We start from the raw sequence: 22,743 nt of genomic DNA, 5'->3' as shown, positions 1-22,743 counted from the left end.
AATTTACATTAAATAGAACTAAGCATAGTGAATGGGAAAGCAAGTGATTAAATAAGATAGGCTTGACACAAGTTCCATGCCTTGTATTTAATCGTGACATTGCAGGGTAGAAGGAATTAATTGTACGGTAACTACTCACTGAATAGGTTCTTGGTATTCTAAGCAGTGAATTCGTATTATCCGGATAGTCGCGATATGCTGAGAAGTATCCCTCACGATGTAGAATAAATATGATTAATTAATTAATCATATTTAATGAATTAGAGAATTTATATAAATAATGATAAAATAGGAGCAGCTGCTAAGAATCTCCGTTCATCGTTCTTGGATCGCTATTAAAGACCTCCATCTTTCCATTAACGTAAAACTTCTTAAGGTAAACATACAGAACTACGAATTAAATATTATTTTTTCGCATGGATCCTGCGGAGGGTTTCGGTTTTTTTTTTAAGATTAAATTTACGTTTTCGCTGCGTTTATGTGCTAAAAACCCTTCAATGGCATCAGAGCTACTTGCGAAAAGTTTTTAATTCGTTTATGTGTTTAACTGTTTTCGATATATGAGCATGTACGTGATTCTCCATGATTTGATGTTGATATAATATGCTTATATATGTATGATTTTGAATATATGATATTCATGTGAGTTGTATAATCATAAGATGATTATGTAATATGTATATATACTGATATATACATGATTTATGTTTGTTCTAATTATGAAAATTATATTAGATACGGATTCTGAATTGGCTGCTGCAGATTTGCTGAAATCTAGGTCTAATGTCCAATTTACGCAAATGAATACCCTATTCCATAGGTAAACGAGCGTCTGAACAAAACTGATAGCTATAGCTATCAACGACTCGTCTGTAAGGAGTTTGACATCGTTTACTGCCCGTAAACAGTGATTCTTGTTTTTCTAATTTGATTCTGATTTTTCTGATTTTTGTCATATTTTCTTTTTATGATTAGATCATGGATAATATGATATGTTAATATCAGATTATGTGTTTTAACATGCTTTTATGTGTTGTATGAGCATGGTGGATGGTTATGGCCTTTCGACCTTAGTGTAATGGTTTTGGTTTTGGTTTTAAATACGACTTGCATGTCGTCAATCTTTGTAATCATAAATCTCGAATGTAACTCGAGTTATTCTTGTAAGTTCATTAGATTAGTTTTACTTTCAATCATGTAATGTAATTGAAGACTCAAGAAGGCTATCCAATGGAGGTGATACAAAGAAGAAGACGAGGCATACAAGAAGTCTAAACAAAGAAGAAGACTTATGTAATAAGTAGTTGTATTTATTTCCATCACCATATTAGATTGACCTTGAGCTTTATCATGAGCTTGATAAAGATCACATAGGATGGGGCCATAACCAAACACATTTACTTTATTGCACTTTACATTTACTTGTTTATTTAATTTTATATATGAGATATATGCCTATGTTTATCATGCGATAATAGATTTAGGTGAACTTAAATCAATATAAGGTGTGCTCTAGAAAATCTAGAATAGGAATCATTTCTTGCCTTAATAATAAATATTATGAATACGATCATGAGATTCTTGTGTTTATGAAACACGTAATTGAATATAAATTTTCAATAATGAGAGAAAGGATGATTTTGTCAATAACAGATTTCTATCTGTAAGAAAGGGTTATTAAGTGACGCCTCTTGACAATGGTCAACCCGATCTGGGAATCATCTGATTATCGATTATTGATTTGAAATATTTAATTTAAAAGGTAGAATCTCTTTATAATATGATTATGATTGTAACGTAATATAATCCCTCTAAAATTAAATAATATCAAGTAGTAATTGGCCAATGACACAACCGGCTTGTGTCGGTCATAGCCTTCCACCGTGGTAGGTAGTGGTTCTTATTTTTAAATCATTGTCATTTCGTGCTACAGCCGAGGGCTTTGATTTTGAAATAAGAAATACTTGTCTATTACATAGAGATGTGTACATTGAATTAGAATCTAAAGGTCGGTACGTGTTACAGCCGTGGGCCGTTGGAGACTGATTCAATTGTACGAAATGTTGGGTTAGACTTGACTTAGAATATTAAGTTTGTCGTGCCACAGCCGTGACTCAATTATTCAAGAGGCTAAACTTATATTAGGGAATAACATAAGATGTAATTGACAAGAGTTGTCTGCCTATTGAACATCACATGACGTTTCGTGCCACAGCCGAGGTTGTGTGATGAAATGTAGGATCCATATTCCCACTAGCATTATGAATGCTTAATTTTCACTTAGGGGGTTGAAAAAATTAGATAAACTAGTGAGAGACACTTATGAATAAAGACCCGATTCATATAGTATTTTGAAATAAAATTGAATATTTGCTAAGTGTTGTTATGTGTTTATCATTTACAGATTTACTATATTCGTCATGTCTTCTGCACTATCACTCTGGAGCATACTAGATGCTCACAAGTTGACTGGTCCTAATTTAGCTGTTTGTTTTCACTGTAACAAGTAGGGGCACTGGAAGAGGAACTACAAGGTTTATCTTGCAGAATTGAAGAAGAAGGGTAGTAAGACTACCGCTTCTGATTCAGGCATGTTCATGATCGAAGTTAATATGTCACTAGGTCAAATTTCTACTTGGGTATTAGATACCGCCTGTGGTTCTCATATTTGCAATTCGTTGCAAGGACTAAAGGGAAGTAGGACTATTGAAAAAGATGAGGTGATTCTACGCATGGGCAATGGAGCAAGGGTTGCGGCCATATCTGTAGGATCATTTAGTTTACATATGCCTACGGGCAAGACTATTATTTTGAATAATTGTTATTACGTTCCCTCTATTGTGAGGAATATTGTTTCTATTCCTATGTTGGATGTGGATGATTTTTCATTTATTATTAAGAATAATGAATGTTCTATCGTTAGAGATAATGTTCTTTTTGGATGTGGTATTTTAAATAATGGTCTGTATGTATGTGACGTGGAGCATGATTTACTTCAGATTGAACAAACTAATAAAAGAAAATGAGATGATAAAAATCTGACCTATTTATGGCACTATAGGCTAGGTCATATTAGTGAAAATAGACTGCGGACATTGCATAAGGAAGGGTTACTTGACCCCTTTGATTTTGAATCATATCCTACATGCGAGTCTTGTCTATTAGGTAAAATGACCAAATCTCCATTTAGTGGACATGGAGAGAGGGCTGCAGATTTGCTAGGATTGGTACACACAGATGTATGTGGACCAATGTCTACGCAAGCCATGGGTGGATTTTCGTACTTCATTACTTTCATAGATGATAGATCTAGATTCGGATATGTGTATTTGATGAAACACAAGTTTGAAGCCTTTGAAAAGTTCAAAGAATATAAACATGAAGTGGAGAAACAAACCAAACACAGTATTATAACTCTTCCATCAGATCGAGGTCGTGAATACTTGAATAGAGAGTTTCTAGATTATCTCAAAGAAAATGGTATAGTCTCCCAGTGGACTCCTCCATATACTCCACAGTTAAATGGGGTATCTGAAAGGAGAAATCGAACTTTGTTAGACATGGTTTGGTCCATGATGAGATATGCGAATCTTCCAGTATTCCTATGGGGTTATGCATTAGAAACCTCAGCATATTTACTGAATAAGGTGCCTTCCAAATCTGTTCCTCAAACACCATATGAGATATTGAAAGAAAGGAAACTGAGTCTTAAACACGTTAATATTTGGGGATGTCCCGCTTATGTCAAGAAAGTTGACCCAGATAAGCTGGAATCTCGATCCGTAAAATGTAATTTTGTGGGATATCCTAACGAGACTTTGGGGTATTACTTTTACACCGATCATCGGGTGTTTGTCTCCTGACATGCTACCTTCTTGGAAAAGGAGTTTATCCTTGAAGGAAACAGTGGGAGCAAAATTGAATTTGATGAAGTTCAAGAAGCACAAACTACTATGGATCAAGTGGAAACACTTGTTCAGACTGAACAACTTTCTGTGGAACAGCCCATTCGTAGGACAGGGAGAGTGTCTCACCAACCTAAGAGGTATTATGGCCTTGTCATTGAGAATGACAATGAGTTGTCAATCATTGATGATGACAACCCTGTGACCTATAATGAGGCTATGAGTAGTGTTGACTCAGAGAAATGGCATAGTGCCATGAAATCTGAAATGGAATCTATGTATACCAACCAAGTATGGACTCTGGTTGAAGCGCTTAAAGGTGTTAAGCCTATTGGGTGCAAGTGGGTATACAAAAGAAAGATTGGAGCAGATGGCCAGGTGGAGTCCTATAAGACCAGGCTCATGGCAAAAGGATTCAAACAAAGGCAAGGGATTGACTTTGATGAAACTTTTTCGCCTGTAGCCTTGGTAATATCAATTCGGATTTTGCTTGCGATTGCTGCTTACTACGACTATGAGATCTGGCAAATGGACGTGAAAACGGCCTTCCTCAATGGGGAACTTGAGGAGGAAGTGTATATGACACAGCAGAGGGTTTTCTTTCCAAGGGAAATGAACACCTAGTGTGTAAGCTGCTGTGAACCATATATGGTTTAAGGCAAGCATCTCGTAGATGGAACATCCGTTTTGATGAGACAATCAAAGAGTTTGGTTTTATCAAAAACATAGATGAACCATGTGTCTACAAGAAGGTTAGTGGGAGCGCGTTAACATTTCTTGTATTGTATGTGGATGACACACTTCTTATAGGAAATGATATACCGATGCTACAATCAGTCAAAGTATGGCTATCAAAGAACTTTACCATGAAGGACTTGCGAGAAGCATCCTACATTCTCGGTATGAAGATCTATAGAGATAGATCTAGAAGAATGATAGGTCTTACCCAGGGTACATATGTGACGGCCTCAACCCCGGGGTCAGGAGTTGACGTCACTAAACACAATTACCAAAAATATAAATAACAAAATTATTATTAAAATATACTAACTTGACCCTGAACCAAGATCTGATCCAGGTTCAAGTATAATTCAGGTTCTCACTATTATAAACTCTTTATTCAATATCTAAGACACACTAACTTTATTCAGCAACTCCTCAGACCTCATGGTCTGATACAAACTACCTCAGAGGAGCCAGGTCTAGTAGGGGCGGGAATACGGGTCGGTCGAACTAATCTTCTAGGCATCTGCGAAATATACATAACAGTTTGCAAGGGTGAGCATAATCGCTCAGCAGTACCAAATATGAATAACAGATTAAAATAGTAATGTAACAATAATGGGAACAGAGCTGTAATCATGATATCAACCTTTCATAATGATAATCAAAGTAACTCGATATCACTAATTAGCATGCTTTGTAAAAACAACATTGTAGTGTGCTGTGTAATACCAGAGTCCAATTTTAGCATGCTAACCATTTTATAAAACCGCTGTATCAATCAATCATGCTTTCATATAATTCACAAATCCCAGTCAGATACATAGCGGATATGTGAAGACAGCTGATTAGGCTATCAACACCAGATGGCTCTAACTACCATCCCATTTACCTGTTCCGGAACTCAGAGACTAGCTAGGTCTCTGACCTACTGGAATAATCGGTTTTATAATGCGCGCAACCGAATTAGCCTCTTACGCCACCTCAATAGGCCTACTCTGGCCCCAATGTATCCCATATCTGACCGTTTTATCCAGTTTTCAAAACACTTGTACCTATATCATTTTCAAAATCATTTAATTAACCAGCACACATATAAAATCCGTTTCGCAAATCATTTCATTTGAGACAGGTACCTTTCGAAGTTACTTTTCCCCAAAACAATTCGAAAACAGTGATTTTATAACTACAGGGGATACGTAACTTAAAACGTTTCTGTTCCATTACGAGATTAAACATTTAGCTATTCATATGCACTGAACCATAAAAGAATGGTCAGGGGTACTTGCCTTGCAACACTTTACAAACCCTAAATAGCTTTCACGCTGACTTTGATCCTGGAACAACTCGACTGGGATCTACAATTACAGAATACCCTAATTAGTTATACCGACATGCTTGATATCCTCAAATCCTAATAACCCAAATCCGACAACCCGACTCGTATTATTATTATACACATAATCATGTAATCACATTTCTCGAGCATAAATAGGGATAACACGTAAAACATAATTATGTACGATTACAAATATATTTTAGAAAATTTTGGCAGCAACTTCTTTATTTATAAGACTACCCGTCGATTATAATCGACGTCAACAATTCTCAACAATCCACAACATTATTCCGCACAACCCAATACCAATCAAACTTAGTTATTTAAATCCAAACATAATTTACATAATTATTTTATTTTATTTATTTATAGAATTTAGGACTCAGAACATCGTCATCACCATCCACCGTTGACTCACCGAAGTTCATCGTCAACGGCGGCACAATTTATTGGCGCCTGATATATTACGGGTTCCCAAATAAATTATAACGATTATTTTAAAACTAATTCCAACACAAAAAATTAATATCACGAATATTAATCAATAATTCCCTGCAATAAAAGGAATTAAATTAAAAATCTGCACAGTCCAAACCAACAACACCCAAACAGCCCAACAAGGCCCAACAAAAAAACCCAACTGCAAAAACAGGCCCAATCAGTAAGGCCCGAAATGTCCGACCCAACTGCAAGCCCAGTCCACAGAGAAACACCGCACACGGCCACAGCACACGGCTGCAACCACGCCAACATGCACGCGCCACCGCGCAGAGCACACACACACACAAACATATACACATAACACAACACAACACACAACAACACAACACAACACACAACAACACAACACACACATAAACATGTACACATTTACATGCATATATATATGAATCGAACCAGCCAAGCCAAAATAAGCGGCGGCTCACCAGAGTAACAAGCCGGAAAACAGAAACGGCGACAGAACAGGGCAGCCGAAACACAGAGAAAACAGGAAACGGGGAGGGAAATAATCAAGAGAAGGAGAGAAGAGAAGAGGGAGAACGAGAGAGATGGAGTGCGAGACAGAGACAGAGATGAGAGAGAGCGAGAGATTGAGACCGAAAGAGAGAGAGACTGAAATGGCACAAAAGAAAACAACTGCAACCAACACGTGTCCTGTGAAAATGGGATACATGTTGGTTTATTATTAATCCGGACTTCTGAATCCCCGGAACCCCGTTTATTAAAACATAACTTTCGAAATTTTAAACTAATTTTTAAAACACAATTTATACCCGTTTTTAACAAATAAACGAATTAACGCGCGGTTAAAACGATTTCCGAAAATTTCCAAAAATAATTTTAAAATTCTCAAAATAATTCGAACTTAATAAAATATAAGTTTCATAATTTTTAAAGATTCCCATAATTAAATATGGATTTTAGCATTTAACACACTCAGAAAATCATTTAAAAATGAATAATTAACGAAATATTGATTTTTCAATTTTATAAAGTCCTAAAAATAATTATTAAAATTATAAAATTAGAAAACCAATTTTAAAGATAACCCAAATATTTATGGAATTAAAATTACAATAAAATCACTCTTACAAGCAAAATAAAATCACATAACTCACCAATAAATCACATAATTCCAATACCACATTTCAACAAATCATAATTAAATCAATAATCGCTACCAAAATCAATACACACCTTTTATTTATTTACTTAAACTTTTATTACACTTCCAAGTATAAAATAAAAATAAAAATATACGAGTCGTTATATCCTTTCCCCTTAAAAAGATTCCGTCCCCAGAATCTAACTCAACTAAACAAATGAGGATATTTATCAAGCATGTCTGACTCTAATTCCCAAGTAGACTCTTCTACTCGAGGATTTCTCCACAGAACTTTTACAATAGGAATTGACTTATTCCTAAGGACTCGTTCCTTACGGTCTAGGATTTGAACCGGTTGTTCTACATAGGACAAATCTGGTTAAAGCTCAATCGGTTCATATTCTATAATTTGATTCGAATTAGGGACATAGGGCTTCAATATAGACATGTGGAACACATTATGAATGTGCTGCCACTGCGGTGGTAACGCTATCTCATAAGCGACCTTTCCCACTCTCTTCAAAACTTCAAAGGGTCCTATGAATCTAGGGCTAAGTTTACCCTTCTGACCAAATCGTACTAACCCTTTCCAAGGTGATACCTTTAGCAACACCAGAGCTCCTATCTCGAAGTCCATGTCTTTTCTATGTAAATCTGCATATTTTCTTTGTCTATCTTGAGCTGCTTCTAACCTTTTCCGAATCAACACTATGGCATCCTTAGTCTGCTGAACCAATTCAGGACCTAGCACTTTCTTTTCTCCTACCTCATCCCAGTACAACGATGATCTACACTTTCGTCCATACAGAGCTTCGTACGGTGGCATCCCTATACTGGCATGGTAGCTGTTATTGTATGAGAATTCAATCAAAGGTAGGTGCTCATCCCAATTACCTTTAAAATCTAAAACACAGACTCTCAACATATCCTCTATGGTCTGAATCGTCCTCTCACTTTGGCCATCCGTCTGAGGATGATAGGCAGTGCTCATATTCAATTTCGTTCCTAAGCACTCTTGGAATTTAGTCCAAAACCTGGAATTAAATTTAGGGTCTCGATCCGACACTATAGAAACAGGAACTCCATGTTTGGTAACTATATCATCCAAGTATAACTTCACTAGCCTTTCCAACGAATACCTCTCATTCATCAAAAGGAAATGTGTCGACTTAGTCAATCTATCAATGATTACCCAAATAGCATCATAATTCGCTCTCGTCTTTGGCAATCCCACTACAAAATCCATAGCAATGTCTTCCCATTTCCATTGGGGAATCTCCAAAGGTTGTAATAATCCACTCGGTCGTTGATGCTCTGCTTTCACCGTCTGACATACGTGACATTTACTTACCCAATTGGCAATATCTTTCTTCATTCCTGGCCACCAAAAATTTCTCTTCAAATCCTGGTACATCTTGGTACTACCAGGGTGGATAGAAAACCTAGAGTTATGTGCTTCCTGCAATACTTCATTCTTCAACTCTGTTACATCAGGAATCCAAACTCTGGACGAAAACCTATATAAACCTTGACTATCTTTTTGAGTACACAACTCTTCTCCTGTCAAAGTATCCAACTTTTGTTCCATAACTCCTTCTTGACATCTTCTAATCTTTTCCATCAAGGCCGGCTGGAAAGTAATTTCATATAGTTGCTCTTGACTTCCGTTAGATCCTCGAACTTCAATTTCCATTCTTTCCAAGTCTCGTGCCAATTCCTCAGCAATCTTAACCATATTCAGCCTTTCCTTCCTACTTAAGGCATCAGCCACTACATTGGCTTTACCTGGGTGATAATTAATTGAACAATCATAGTCCTTAATCAACTCCAACCACCTTATCTGCCTCATGTTCAGATGTTTCTGCGTGAATATGTACTTCAGGCTCTTATGATCTGTATAAATGTCGCATTTCTCGCCATACAAGTAGTGACGCCATAACTTTAAAGCAAATACTATAGCCGCCAATTCAAGGTCATGAACCGAATATTTCTTCTCGTGAGGCTTTAGTTGTCTGGAGGCATACACAATCACTTTGTCATGCTGCATTAACACACATCCCAATCCTTTCAAAGAAGCATCACTATAAATTACAAAGTTTCACGTCTCATCTGGCAATGCTAATACTGGAGCCGTCACTAGTCTTCATTTTAACTCCTGGAAACTCTCTTCACACTTTTCCGTCCAAACAAACTTCTCATTCTTCCTAGTCAGCTTGGTTAGTGGGGATGCAATCTTCGAGAAATCTTTCACAAACCTTCGATAATATCCTGCTAATCCAAGAAAACTTCTTATTTCCGTTGGTGTCTTCGGTTGCTCCCATTTTGATACGGCTTCAATCTTTACCGGGTCTACTTTGATACCTTCTTTACTTATTACATGACCAAGGAACTGTACTTCCATCAGCCAAAACTCACACTTAGAAAACTTAGCATACAATTGCTTTTCTCTAACTTTTGAAGGGCAATCTGCAGATGTACTGTGTGATCTTCTGGATTCTTCGAATATATGAGGATGTCATCAATAAATACAATAACAAATTTATCCAAATATTCTTTATATACCCTATTCATCAAATCCATGAAAGCTGCTGGCACATTCGTCAATCCAAACGACATCACTAGAAACTCATAATGGCCATACCTTGTTCGAAATGCGGTTTTGGGGATATCTTCCGGCTTTATCTTCAGTTGGTGGTAGCCAGATCTTAAATCAATCTTTGAGAAGTAACATGCGCCCTTAAGCTGATCAAACAAATCGTCGATTCGTGGCAATGGATACTTATTCTTTATTGTCAAATTATTTAACTCTCTATAATCAATGCACAATCTCATGCTTCCATCCTTTTTCTTCACAAATAACACTGGAGCACCCCACGGGGAAACACTGAGTCGTATAACTCCTTTATCCAATAATTCCTGAAGTTGCTTAGCCAATTCTTTCATTTCCATCGGGGCCATTCTGTATGGAGTCTTAGAAACTGGTTCAGCTCCAGGTATCAAATCAATGGAAAACTCTATCTCACGATCCAGTGGCAATCCTGGTAATTCTTCTGGAAAAAACGTCAGGAAATTCTCTTATTACATGGATTTTATCGAAAATAGGGGTTTCTTTCTTCGTATCCACTACATGAGCCAAGTATGCTTCACATCCTTGTCTCAGCAATCTTCTTGCTTGCATCACTGAGAGAAACTTCCTATCTTGCCTCTGCCCTTGATAACTGATCCTTCTATTATCTGAGGTGTACATAACAACTCTCTTTTTCTTACAATCAATATTTGCCCTATATCGAGACAACAAATCCATACCTAAAATAACATCAAAGTCTCCCAACTCGAAGGGTATTAAGTCAACAGGGAATATATACCCCGAAATCTCTAGGGAACAACTAGGACAAAATTGTTTTACAAGTATTTTATCTTTACTAGCCACTTCTATGGTTAGAGGTTCGTCTAAGTCTTCTAACATCAATTGCATTTTATTCACACAATTTACAGATATAAAAGATTTGGACGCTCCCGAATCAAATAAAGCGTTAACAGGTACGGAATTTAAAGTAAGCGTACCTGCAACCACATCAGAATCATGAACTGGAGACTTCTGGGTCATCTTAAAAGTCCTAGCTCTCACAGTACTGGTTGCCGGTCCTTGGGACACACTCTTTCCAATATTACCTTGAGTCACTGACTTGCAATTCCTAGCTATGTGTCCCACTTTGCCGCAACTAAAACAAGTAACTCCTTGAATCTCAGACTTACACTCCGTTGAATAGTGACCTTTCTGTCCACACTTAAAACAATTAAAATTCTCTCGGCACTGTCCACTGTGCTTTTTCCCACACGTCTTACAATCAACCACTGGCTTACTCATCCTTGTCGGGGTAGAGTTAACTGATGTTGTACCGGGCTTAACTTGGGGAAAGTTCTGCCCTTTAAACTTTTTATTCTTATTCCTTCCAAACCAATGCTCAAACTTCTGACTCGTTATTCCTGATTCTGATCTAGCGGGTCCACTTTCAAATTTTCTTTTCTTCTCACCCTGCTCTTTTGCAGCTAATTTCTTATCACTTTCTATCACCAGGGCAGCCTAAACTACCGAAGTATATGTCTTGAGTTGTAAAGCTACAACTCCACTCCTTCTTTCTGGCTTCAACCCTTGTTGAAACCGCTTCGCTCGTTGGGCTTCTGAACTCACATATTTCGGTGCTATACGGGCCAACTCCGTAAACTTCGCTTCATATTCCGTGACACTCCTATTTCCTTGTTTCAGCTCCAAAAATTCCATCTCCATTTGACTTTGGAGATAGGCTGGAAAGTATTTTTCCAAAAACAATTCTGTAAATCTGGCCCAGGGAACTGGACCTTCTCCTTCTAGGGCTCGCGTAGATTCCCACCAATAATTCGAATCATTCCTCAGAAAATAACTGGCATAATCAGTTTTTAAATCCTTACTCACCTTGGTGAGCGCAAACGCCTTTTCCATTTCCTTTAACCATATCCTGACAGCGACAGGATCTACTTCTCCTTTAAACTCTGGGGGCTTCACTGCTTGAAAAGACTTAAAACTAACACCTTGATTTGCCCCACTTATCTCATGCTGTTGTTGGATTTGTAGTTGTTGCTGTTGGATTTGCTGTTGTTGTTGCTGTATGAGCTGCTGTTGCTGTTGTTGTTGCTGTTGCAATTGTTCCTGCTGTTGCTAGAATTGTTGTTACTGTTGGGCCAGCTGTACAGTCTGCTGACGCAACAAGTTCATCAAATCACTCATGGAAGGATCCCCAGCAGATCCGTTATTGGGCTGAGAATTTCTCTTTGGTGGCATCTCCTAAAATATAATAGTCATATATAAGAAAATGGATTGCTCCAGCAGTTTATATTTATGCATCAGGAGAGCGTTGCCACTAAGACAATATTCTCATCCCCCATTATAATTGGATCCGTCCTGAGTGAATGATTATAGTCTAAAAATGCCAGCAATAGAAACAACAATAATAATAACAACAATAATAGCAACGCACAATATATAAAAACTGAATAATAATATAAAGCAGCTGAACTACAGTAACCAACAGAATCTAACTAGTACAACTGAAAATCCAAATACAAAGAACCATCCGAATACACACCAAAATTGGCTGTCATAACAGCCTCGCCTACTACAACCTATCACAACATAATGTACATATACAAGGAACACAACCACAGAACTCCTAGAAGTCACTCTAAGCTCTGCATCTCTCTGTTGCTACTCTGTCTAGCCACTACCACTGCCACCAATGGAACCTAGCTCAAACACTAGCCAGTTCACTAGGTCCTGATACTGCACCACTCTGAACTCTGAGCTAATGAAACGGTCAACAGATCTAGCCCTCTCTACAGCCATCTGGGTCAATGCTTTCACACGGGCTCACACCTCAGGGGAAGGGGCAGAAATACCCTGAAATGGTGCAATAGGTACCTGGTCCAACTGGGCAGCAAACTCTGGACTCTGATCTCTGATAAAGGAAGTATTCACCGCCCTATGGACATGATAAAGGATCGGTGAAGAAGTACCACTAGGGGCCACAGGAGGTATTGGAGGTCTCATCATGGAAGACTGGGACCGCAGCCGGGAGGGAAATCCCTGACAGCAGACACAGACCTACGTACCCAACGGGGACGAGGACCAGATCCAGGGGTGTCTCGAGGCACAAAAGAAGGAACTGGGGGAGGAGGCATAGGGGTCTCCTCAGTAACAGCATCAAGGGGTCTCTCCGAATCTGAGCTATCCGAATCAGAAGGATTCTCCTGATATGGAGAGCTCGAAATCACAATAGGCCACTATCAACATAATAATATATAGACAAGACACAACCAGGTCAAGGCAATTCTATCAAAACATTTAATAGATGCCAGGTGTCATGCCCCCAACTTAAACAGTAAATTAAATATAACTATTACAAAATTTTAAAAGATATAACACAACCAAATCCAAGATCTTACAGTTTAGGGTTTGGAACAGCCCAACACTACTATCTATTACAACTGATTATAAATACCGAGTCCTCACACAAACTACTATCACTTATTCTACCTGAGCTCGAACATAAGCATTAGCATCACAGGTCTTACGGGCAGTCTGCTTGAATCTAACCATAGGTGCTAGCTGTAATATCAGGGTAAAGCAAGGAGTGAGCCAAATGCTCAACAAGTGCTACCAGTACGATACAAAACATAAATCGAGATATTCATTAAAGAATGACAATGGAAAGAAATAACTAATGATAACGAGGGATAAAACTATGAGTGATGGCATCATTTTTACTTGTATCAAAACAATTTCAAAATCATGTCTTAATCAAAATCATTTTATAACGCTACGGATTACAGCCGGTGATCAGCCGCGAAGTAATCCCAAACCTCGCTGGGTTCTAAAACATTTATGGGAATCCCTAGGCAACTTTTAAGCCTAATATAAGTGTGGAAATGACTCGCGTCTCAGTCCACATCCACTATTCAAGGAAAACATTTATCCCCCTTTGGGACTGAAAACCCATATTTTATTTATTTCAAAAACTGATGCCGAATTATAACAAAATCTCTTTTAACAGTAAACATTTTTATTAAGGGATTATAGATCAACTCGAAACACGGGAAATATGGTACTAAATCTCAGGGCCATGATTTACAAAATTTTACTCTATTAGGGTAACCAAAAGGTTTTCATATGTCAGAACTTGGACAGGAAAATTTAGTGAGACTAATGGATAATATAAAGGGGTAATGCCAAACTGGGCTTAAAGCAATGGTTTCTCGTCAAGGTACAAGTGTTGGATCATCAAGAAGATAAACTTAATGAATACTATGGGTGTTAAGGTATGAAGAAATGATTCTTTAACTCTGGACATATCAGATTTGTCAAGCTTTAGGATAAGAAAGAGGGGTATCAATCAATGAGGGATCACTTTGATAAGTTTCTGACTTTCAGGGTTCAAAGTAAGATTCTATAGGGATTCAAGTATCAGGATGAGATATCAATACTTAGGAATCATCAGCATGTTAATCAAGAGGATCAATCAAGTAATATATCAACTCTTCATTTTATCATGGCATTTAACTATCATGAAAAGGCTTTTGAACTACTTGCAATACATACTCGAGGGTTCATGGCATTTCTATATAATTCAAAGATAAACGAAAGATATGCTTGATTTAAAACATATCAAATGACTCAGGATAATTGCATCAATATATATATAAACTGTTTATAGTAAATACGAAGGTCAAGTTGAATCACTTGCCTTGAGAAAGGCTGGTCTGGTCTGACCGGTAGGAGCAACTGGAGCTTCACTCGACCTTTATGGCAAGTTTTCCCTCGTCTCGAGATCCTACATAAATAATAATAATCCTCATTATAATATATTCTTACCATCTTAACCTATTTACAACTTGAAATTAAACACGGATGACACTTAGGCCTATACGCACTTAATTTTATATTCACTTTTAAATTAAAAAAGTACACACATAGCCACATATTCACATATCATATATTAACACCAAATAAAACCATATATACCATAATGCAATACTAGGCTTGGATGATCTCGACTCACAACTTAAGTCACTTGGTCGCTAAACTAGACAAAGTCTTCTAATTTTGGCTTCCTAACTCGATGTGCCTTTCCTAAACTATCCAAAACCTATTGACCCTCACTTGTGCCTTTTGCTCTACTGACCTTATACTATCTTACAACTATGGTGGTCGACCTAATACTCACTTCTAAGTGTTCTAAAACTATGTGATAAGTGAAAGTGCTCACTGGTGCAAATTTCAGAATGACAACTATGGTTTCTTGAGTGCATTAGACACTCTTAAACTACAAGTTTTCCTGCAAAAACTTTTACACAAGACTCTCCTGACCTAAGGGCATCTCACAAACTTGATGTGGCTCAAGGGCCTGGCTTGGGCCTTCTTGGGCCTAAGCTAAAAGTCCAAGGTTCCCCTGTTTTTCTGGGCAGAAAACGCCCTGACTTGAATTAACTTGTGACACATGGTTCTAACTCATATCCTATGAAATATGGTTGGAAAAACTTCTCTGACACTCCCTATAACTAAGGCCCAACAGGGCCTAATGAGGGCCTACCCATGGCATGGCCAAATCTCCCTATTTCTAAGTTGCAACAAAACTATTCTCTGCTGGACAGATTTTGTTATTCTACTTGTGCACCTAACCAAATGACATGCAAACCTCCAATCAACACCTAAAACCTTTTATATACTCCCAATACTAACTTCTGGTGGCTTGGGCCTCAAAGTGCACATCAATGACATGGTCAGAACTCACTCTAAACCTCAGGGTACTAAACTGATTTTCTGCAGAAACTATAACTCTCATTTCTCCAAGGTTTTGACTTGACAAACTCAACTACCAACAACCCAATACTCAAACCATGACTTAAACATGGTAATCTATTGAACTAACTCCCTTATTCTCAAAATAACCTTGGGTGAGATCATCCTTACCTAAGGTACAATTATGGTAAGACAAAAGAAACCACATTTCACAACTCACAAATCTTCATGCTTTTGAAACAACAAGATATGCATTTTTTATAAAAGATAACCACGAATTATTACCATGCAACAAGAAGCATAAATCAATATTAACACATTATTCCTACTGAAATTAAGCCTTACTAACAAAATCTTTCCAAATGATCAAAATCTTATAATATTCTAAGAGAAATCCACATGCATGCATGTCTTCGGGTTTTACAAACCAAAACAACACATTTTCTACCTATATTCTATCATAAAATTGACATGCAAGCCTAGCATAAGCTATACCTAGATGATCACTTAGCATGCAAAGAGTTTTATCAAATTTTCACCACAAAATTCAAGTCATTATCACATAAACATGCAAAAATTGATTTAAGCAACAAGAATAGTCTTAAGGACCATTCATTCGGCTCCCATTTGGTCATGGCCGAATGAAATGGATGGGAATGGCCATTTAATCTTCAAGAGTTTCCCTCTCAAGACTTGGCACTTCTCCATTCCTTGTAGTCCTCTCAAAAACAACCCTAAACTCACAAGAATCAAGGTTGTACTTTGAGTTTCAACTAGAGCCTTAACATGCAACTTCAAAACTTAAACTTTCTATTCAAAACTCTTTGAAATATGAATGATCATGGTATGGGAAATAACATTTACTTGTATAAAGAGTAGAAGCTTGGTTGAGGAATGAAGAAAAATGGGGAGGGGTGGTTCTCGGCTAAACCCGAGAGTGAGAGAGGGAGGGCCGAGAGGAGTGGGAAGGGAGGGAGGAGAGAGTGAGGTGTGGGTGGAGTATGAAAATAATCATGACACTTTGCTTGTTTTATGGTATTTGATTTGACAAAATTTGAGTGGAAAGGAGAATTGACAAGACTATCCCTCCACTTATACTTGGTTCATTTTGCATGCAAGGGTGAAGAAGGAAATTGGCTAGAAAAATAAGAGTTAGTGGGGTTGGAATTGTCCTCTTTGTCCTTGAAAAGAATGAGAGGGTGGTTTGCATGCAAGGGCTTTCTTGTAATTTGCTAAATATGATAACTAAAATTTATAATGATTTATTTTTATAAAAATAAAATACAAGTTCAAAAATTATAAAATTTATACCATAAAATAACTTGGATTTTTAGAGACTTTATAAAATCATTTTCAAAATTTGTGAACAAAATACCTTTTAAAAGAAAATTTTTCCAAGGCTTAGAATATTCCTTATAAATCAAAAATAAAGAAATTAAATAAACTCTTGCTTTGAAAAATTATATACTACATAAAGCAAATTTATAATGCAGAAATTTGCACTCACACAAATGTACAATCATTGAATATATTTTCATTCGGCTTTAATATTATACCAAATCCATAAATAATATTACACGAAAATACCGGTTGTAACACCAGGGTAATGCCGTCGGAACCCTCGACTGACTCTAAAGGTCTGCTCCTCTATATGAGTTGCTGACTTACACTTAAAGACTCACATTATCACCTACTCGACACAATCCCTAACCTGTAGCTCTAATACCAACTGTGACGGCCTCAACCCCGGGGTCAGGAGTTGACGTCACTAAACACAATTACCAAAAATATAAACAACAGAATTATTATTAAAATATACTAACTTGACCCCGAACCAAGATCCGATCCAAGTTCAAGTATAATTCAGGTTCTCACTATTACAAACTCTTTATTCAATATCTAAGACACACTAACTTTATTCAGCAACTCCTCAGACCTCATGGTCTGATACAAACTACCTCAGAGGAGCCAGGTCTAGTAGGGGCGGGAACACGGGTCGGTCTGACTGATCTTCTAGGCATCTGCGAAATATACATAACAGTTTGCAAGAGTGAGCATAATCGCTCAGCAGTACCAAATATGAATAACAGATTAAAATAGTAATGTAACAATAATGGGAACAGAGCTGTAATCATGATATCAACATTTCATAATGATAATCAAAGTAACTGGATATCACTAATTAGCATGCTTTGTGAAAACAATATTATAGTGTGTTGTGTAATACCAGAGTCCAATTTTAGCATGCTAACCATTTTATAAAACCGCTGTATCAATTAATTATGCTTTCATATAATTCACATATCCCAATCAGACACTACACCATAGATTGGCTATAGCAACGCCCATTTCAAAATGTTTCCATAAAACGTTGCTATTTGTGAAGTACTTTTGACAAATGTATTGCTATTGTAATATTTTTAAAAAATGTTACAACAGAGTGCATTTTTGACAAAATTTTAAACACTTTGCAACAAATTTATAAAACTGTTGCAAAAAAATTAAAATTTTGGGTTCAAAATATTGGCGGGCTGTAAACGAAGCGGGCTTGTAAATTATTTTTTCCCGGGCTACTAGAAACAAAAGGCTACGTAAAATAAAATTTCAGGACATCATTGGACCAAAACAACCAAACACTCTAATACGCGACAGGCGAGAGAGACACTCAGACAAACCTTGGTTTGATTCAAGACCAAATCGATTTAATCTGGAAGATTTAAGTTCTAATCAATTCAAACTAGAAGAACACTCAAGCTTTAGAAGGTATGTTCTTCCCCCAAATTAATTGTTTCTGTGTGGGTGTGTATTTAGTGCTCATTTGGGTTATATTTGTTTGTGTGTTAATTAAGTTTTGTGATAGTTTGGGGTTTTTAATCGATTTCTCGTGGCACTCTCTGTTTGTCTCAATAAGGGTTAAGTCAATTACCCGACCCGGTAATAGCTCAGGTTCTAATTAAGGGCTAATTTGAAGGTTTACTTTACACAATTATTGTTGCTACTGTTACTGCTTCTGCCACGGCTGATCCTGTTACTACTTTTTTAAAAATCAGTGATGTAGAGTTCAAATTCCAGAATCTTTATCTGGATTTACTATTGAAGAAGTCCTATTTCAAGTAATTTCCTCGTGCACCTTTGAATCACAAATGTATTGATCAACAATGCTTTCTACGATATTACTGCCTTTATTTTCATATCAAAGAGTATTCGTTCGGTCTCGTGTGTTACCAGATTCACTTTCATAACTCAAATTTTCGCCTTTATTTGTCACAGCACTTGAAGCACCATCAACCTTGTGTCACATTTAAATTTAATTGATGTTCTGGTCCACTCTTAAAATGTGCTTCTACAATTTCTTGTCGTAACTTCTCTCACTGTTTCCTCAACTTCAACCTGGAATCACATGGAATCAAATGTGAGGTAATTATACATTATTTTACTTCCTTTTCGTCATAGTAATATGTAGTCAATAACTCTTAGCCTGTTTATTTCATTTATTTCAGGTATAATATAGAAGCAGTACAACGCTAATTACTCTAATGCAATCACTGCAGAGGTATAAAATATAAGAAATGTTATAATGACAGTCTTCTGGTGTGTGTACTACTGTACTACTTAGTGCCCCTGTCCTGAAAATAAGTAGTACTGATTGTTTGTTTTATATTTTTTGAGGGTCCAGATGCTGCACAACGATGTGTACATTCTGCAAGAATATTGTACCACAACTTCTGGTCTTTTTTCAGGAGACTTGAGTCTAAACTTAAGTATGATCATGTGCTACTTTACTTAGTAATATGTAGGAATATTGAATTAAATTTATGTGAATTCACATAAATGAGCCAACCCGTAAATTCTTGTATTAGTGTTTATTATATAAAAAACGGACTTGCCAGCATGTCTTAAACATTAACATCAAATGGTGAATAAAACTAACTAGGCCAGGCTATAATTTAACTAGGCTTTTAATTTTGTATTTAAGTTAAATGATTAGGATTAGTTTCCTCGAAACAGGTAACGATATATTATTTCTCCTTTTTGTTTGCCATTGCCGGTCGATATATTAATTCTGATTTTTTACTTACCTTTATGCAAGAGATAGACTACTCTGTCTTGTTACATTACTTGAGAGGAAGTACTAGTTGACCCTCAGAAATAACATAACCTATAGTAAAATCTGCAAGGACTACTCAGTCTCTTCTTGAGAGTGTTGTTAATTGATACAAATTAAATAATACATGTACCTTTTTATATGCTTTTATTGATTTTAAATATTAAAATTAATATGTGTTGTTGTTGCTTAATGACCAGCACACTACCTGTAGTACTATTTATAATTATTATGATAGAAGTTTATGTGTTCAATTGCTGGCCAATGCATAGGCTGCATCAGCCGAAAAGAATAAGGTTGTTTTGTTCTTAAGACTAGTTCGTTGCTTAATTCTTGTTGTAAGCCTTAGTTGCTCTTAATGTTTGCGCAGGATGTAAAAGAATGCCTCTTGGGTCGCTTGTTTGCATATGGTGCCATTGCACGATCAGGAAGACTAACCAATGAGAGTTCCTCTGAAAAGAGTTATATTTATGTTAAAGGTTTTGTTAGTTCTCTCATCGCCCTTGCTTCTGCCTAATCCATATAGCTCTAGCAAGCTTTTTTCCACCAGCCATCTTTTAACTATTGCTAATTGCCTAAAGGTTGTATCGATATTTAATTTTGAACAAATTGAGACTAAAAACTATCTTTCTGATATGTACTGTTTTTGTATTCCTGCATGCAGGAATCCACTTTCTGTCAGCCCCAAGTTCATAATGTATGGCCTTCTTTACTTGACATTCTACTACCCAATGTTGTTTTAAAAGATGCACAGCTTCCGGTTCAAATGTTGTGAAAAAGCACAAAAAGCATCGCAAGTCGAACTCATCTGAAGAAGACACTGAGAAAAATGTTAGGGCTCCAATTTAGTTTTGTTTATTAGTTAATTTGGTCTAGTAATTTATCCATTTGTATTGATGTACATTCTGAATTGTATGCATGATTATGTTGGAACAACCAATGCTTTTGAATGGTTGTTAATGGTTATGAAATGACATTGGTGTTTGGTTTTGTGGCATAAAAAATGCCTGGTTTAGTTTATTGATAGTCAAATCCTACTATTTTTTTTAAAAAAATAATGTTGCAATTGTGTTCAAATATGTTGCCATTTACAATTACATCAGCTATAAAATATTGCAATTGGTTCAAAATTGTTACAATATTTGTCAAATTTGACCTTAAATTACATTGCAATTGAACCAATTAATGTTGCCTTAATGTGGTTATTTAGGTGACAAAAACAGCTATTGCAATGATTTTACCGTGTTGCTGTAAAATACATTTTATTGCTATATATGATTTATTGCAATACTGTTTTGTTGTTGCAATACATTGTTTAAAATGTTGCAATAGGACCTCTATTGCATCACCACCGGATGCAACGCCAAAATTTTGCACATTTGTTGCCATAAATTCTACTGCAACATAAATAGCCCATAAAGCAATAAATTTTTGTGGTTGCCATAGCCATTCTATGGTGTAGTGAGATACATAGCGGATATGTGAAGACAGATGATCAGGCTATCAACACTAGATGGCTCTAACTGCCATCCCATTTATCTATTCCGGAACTCAGAGACTAGCTAGGTCTCTGACCTGCTGGACTAATCGGTTTTATAATGCACGCAACCGAATTAGCCTCTTACGCCACCTCAATAGGCCTACTCTGGCCCCAATGTACCCCATATCTGACCGTTTTAAAACACCTGTACCTATCTCATTTTCAAAATCATTTAATTAACCAGCACACATATAAAATCCGTTTCGGAAATCATTTCATTTGAGACAGGTACCTTTCGAAGTTACATTTCCCCAAAACAATTCGAAAACAGTGATTTTATAACTACAGGGGATACGTAACTTAAAACATTTATGTTTCATTACGAGATTAAACATTTAGCTATTCATATGCACTGAACCATAAAAGAATGGTCAGGGGTACTTGCCTTGCAACGCTTTACAAACCCTAAATAGCTTTCACGCTGACTTTGATCCTGGAACAACTCGACTGGGATCTACAATTACAGAATACCCTAATTAGTTATACCGACATGCTTGATATCCTCAAATCCTAATAACCCAAATCCGACAACCCGACTCGTATTATTATTATACACATAATCATGTAATCACATTTCTCGAGCATAAATAGGGATAACACGTAAAACATAATTATGTACGATTACAAATATATTTTAGAAAATTTTGGCAGCAACTTCTTTATTTATAAGACTACCCGTCGATTATAATCGACGTCAACAATTCTCAACAATCCAAAACATTATTCCGAACAACCCAATACCAATCAAACTTAGTTATTTAAATCCAAACATAATTTACATAATTATTTTATTTTATTTATTTATAGAATTTAGGACTCAGAACATCGTCATCACCGTCCACCGTTGACTCACCGAAGTTCATCGTCAATAGCGACACAATTTATTGGCGCCCGATATATTACGGGTTCCCAAATAAATTATACTGATTATTTTAAAACTAATTCCAACACGAAAAATTAATATCACGAATATTAATCAATAATTCCCTGCAATAAAAGGAATTAAATTAAAAATCTGCACAGTCCAAACCAACAAAACCCAAACAGCCTAACAAGGCCCAACAACAAAAACCCAACTGCAAAAACAGGCCCAATCAGTAAGGCCCGAAATGTCCGGCCCAACTACAAGCCCAGTCCACAGAGAAACACCGCACACGGCCACAACACACGGCTGCAACCACGCCAACACGCAC

General features: G+C 36.7%; 1 long non-coding RNA gene across 1 annotated transcript; it reads left to right on the top strand.

Annotated features, from left to right (window-relative positions):
- Positions 1 to 18,531: 18,531 nt before the first annotated feature.
- LOC141719844 (uncharacterized) lies at positions 18,532 to 20,197 on the top strand. The gene is made up of 3 exons (XR_012574175.1): positions 18,532 to 18,668; positions 19,176 to 19,322; positions 19,406 to 20,197. It is a non-coding gene; the product is annotated as an uncharacterized LOC141719844 (long non-coding RNA).
- The last annotated feature ends 2,546 nt before the right edge of the window (positions 20,198 to 22,743 follow it).

This window comes from Apium graveolens, chromosome 1 (assembly GCF_009905375.1).
Source record: "Apium graveolens cultivar Ventura chromosome 1, ASM990537v1, whole genome shotgun sequence".
Taxonomy (NCBI): Eukaryota; Viridiplantae; Streptophyta; class Magnoliopsida; order Apiales; family Apiaceae; genus Apium; species Apium graveolens.
Note: the sequence above shows the minus strand (reverse complement) of the source record. Positions and strands in the feature narration are given on the sequence as shown.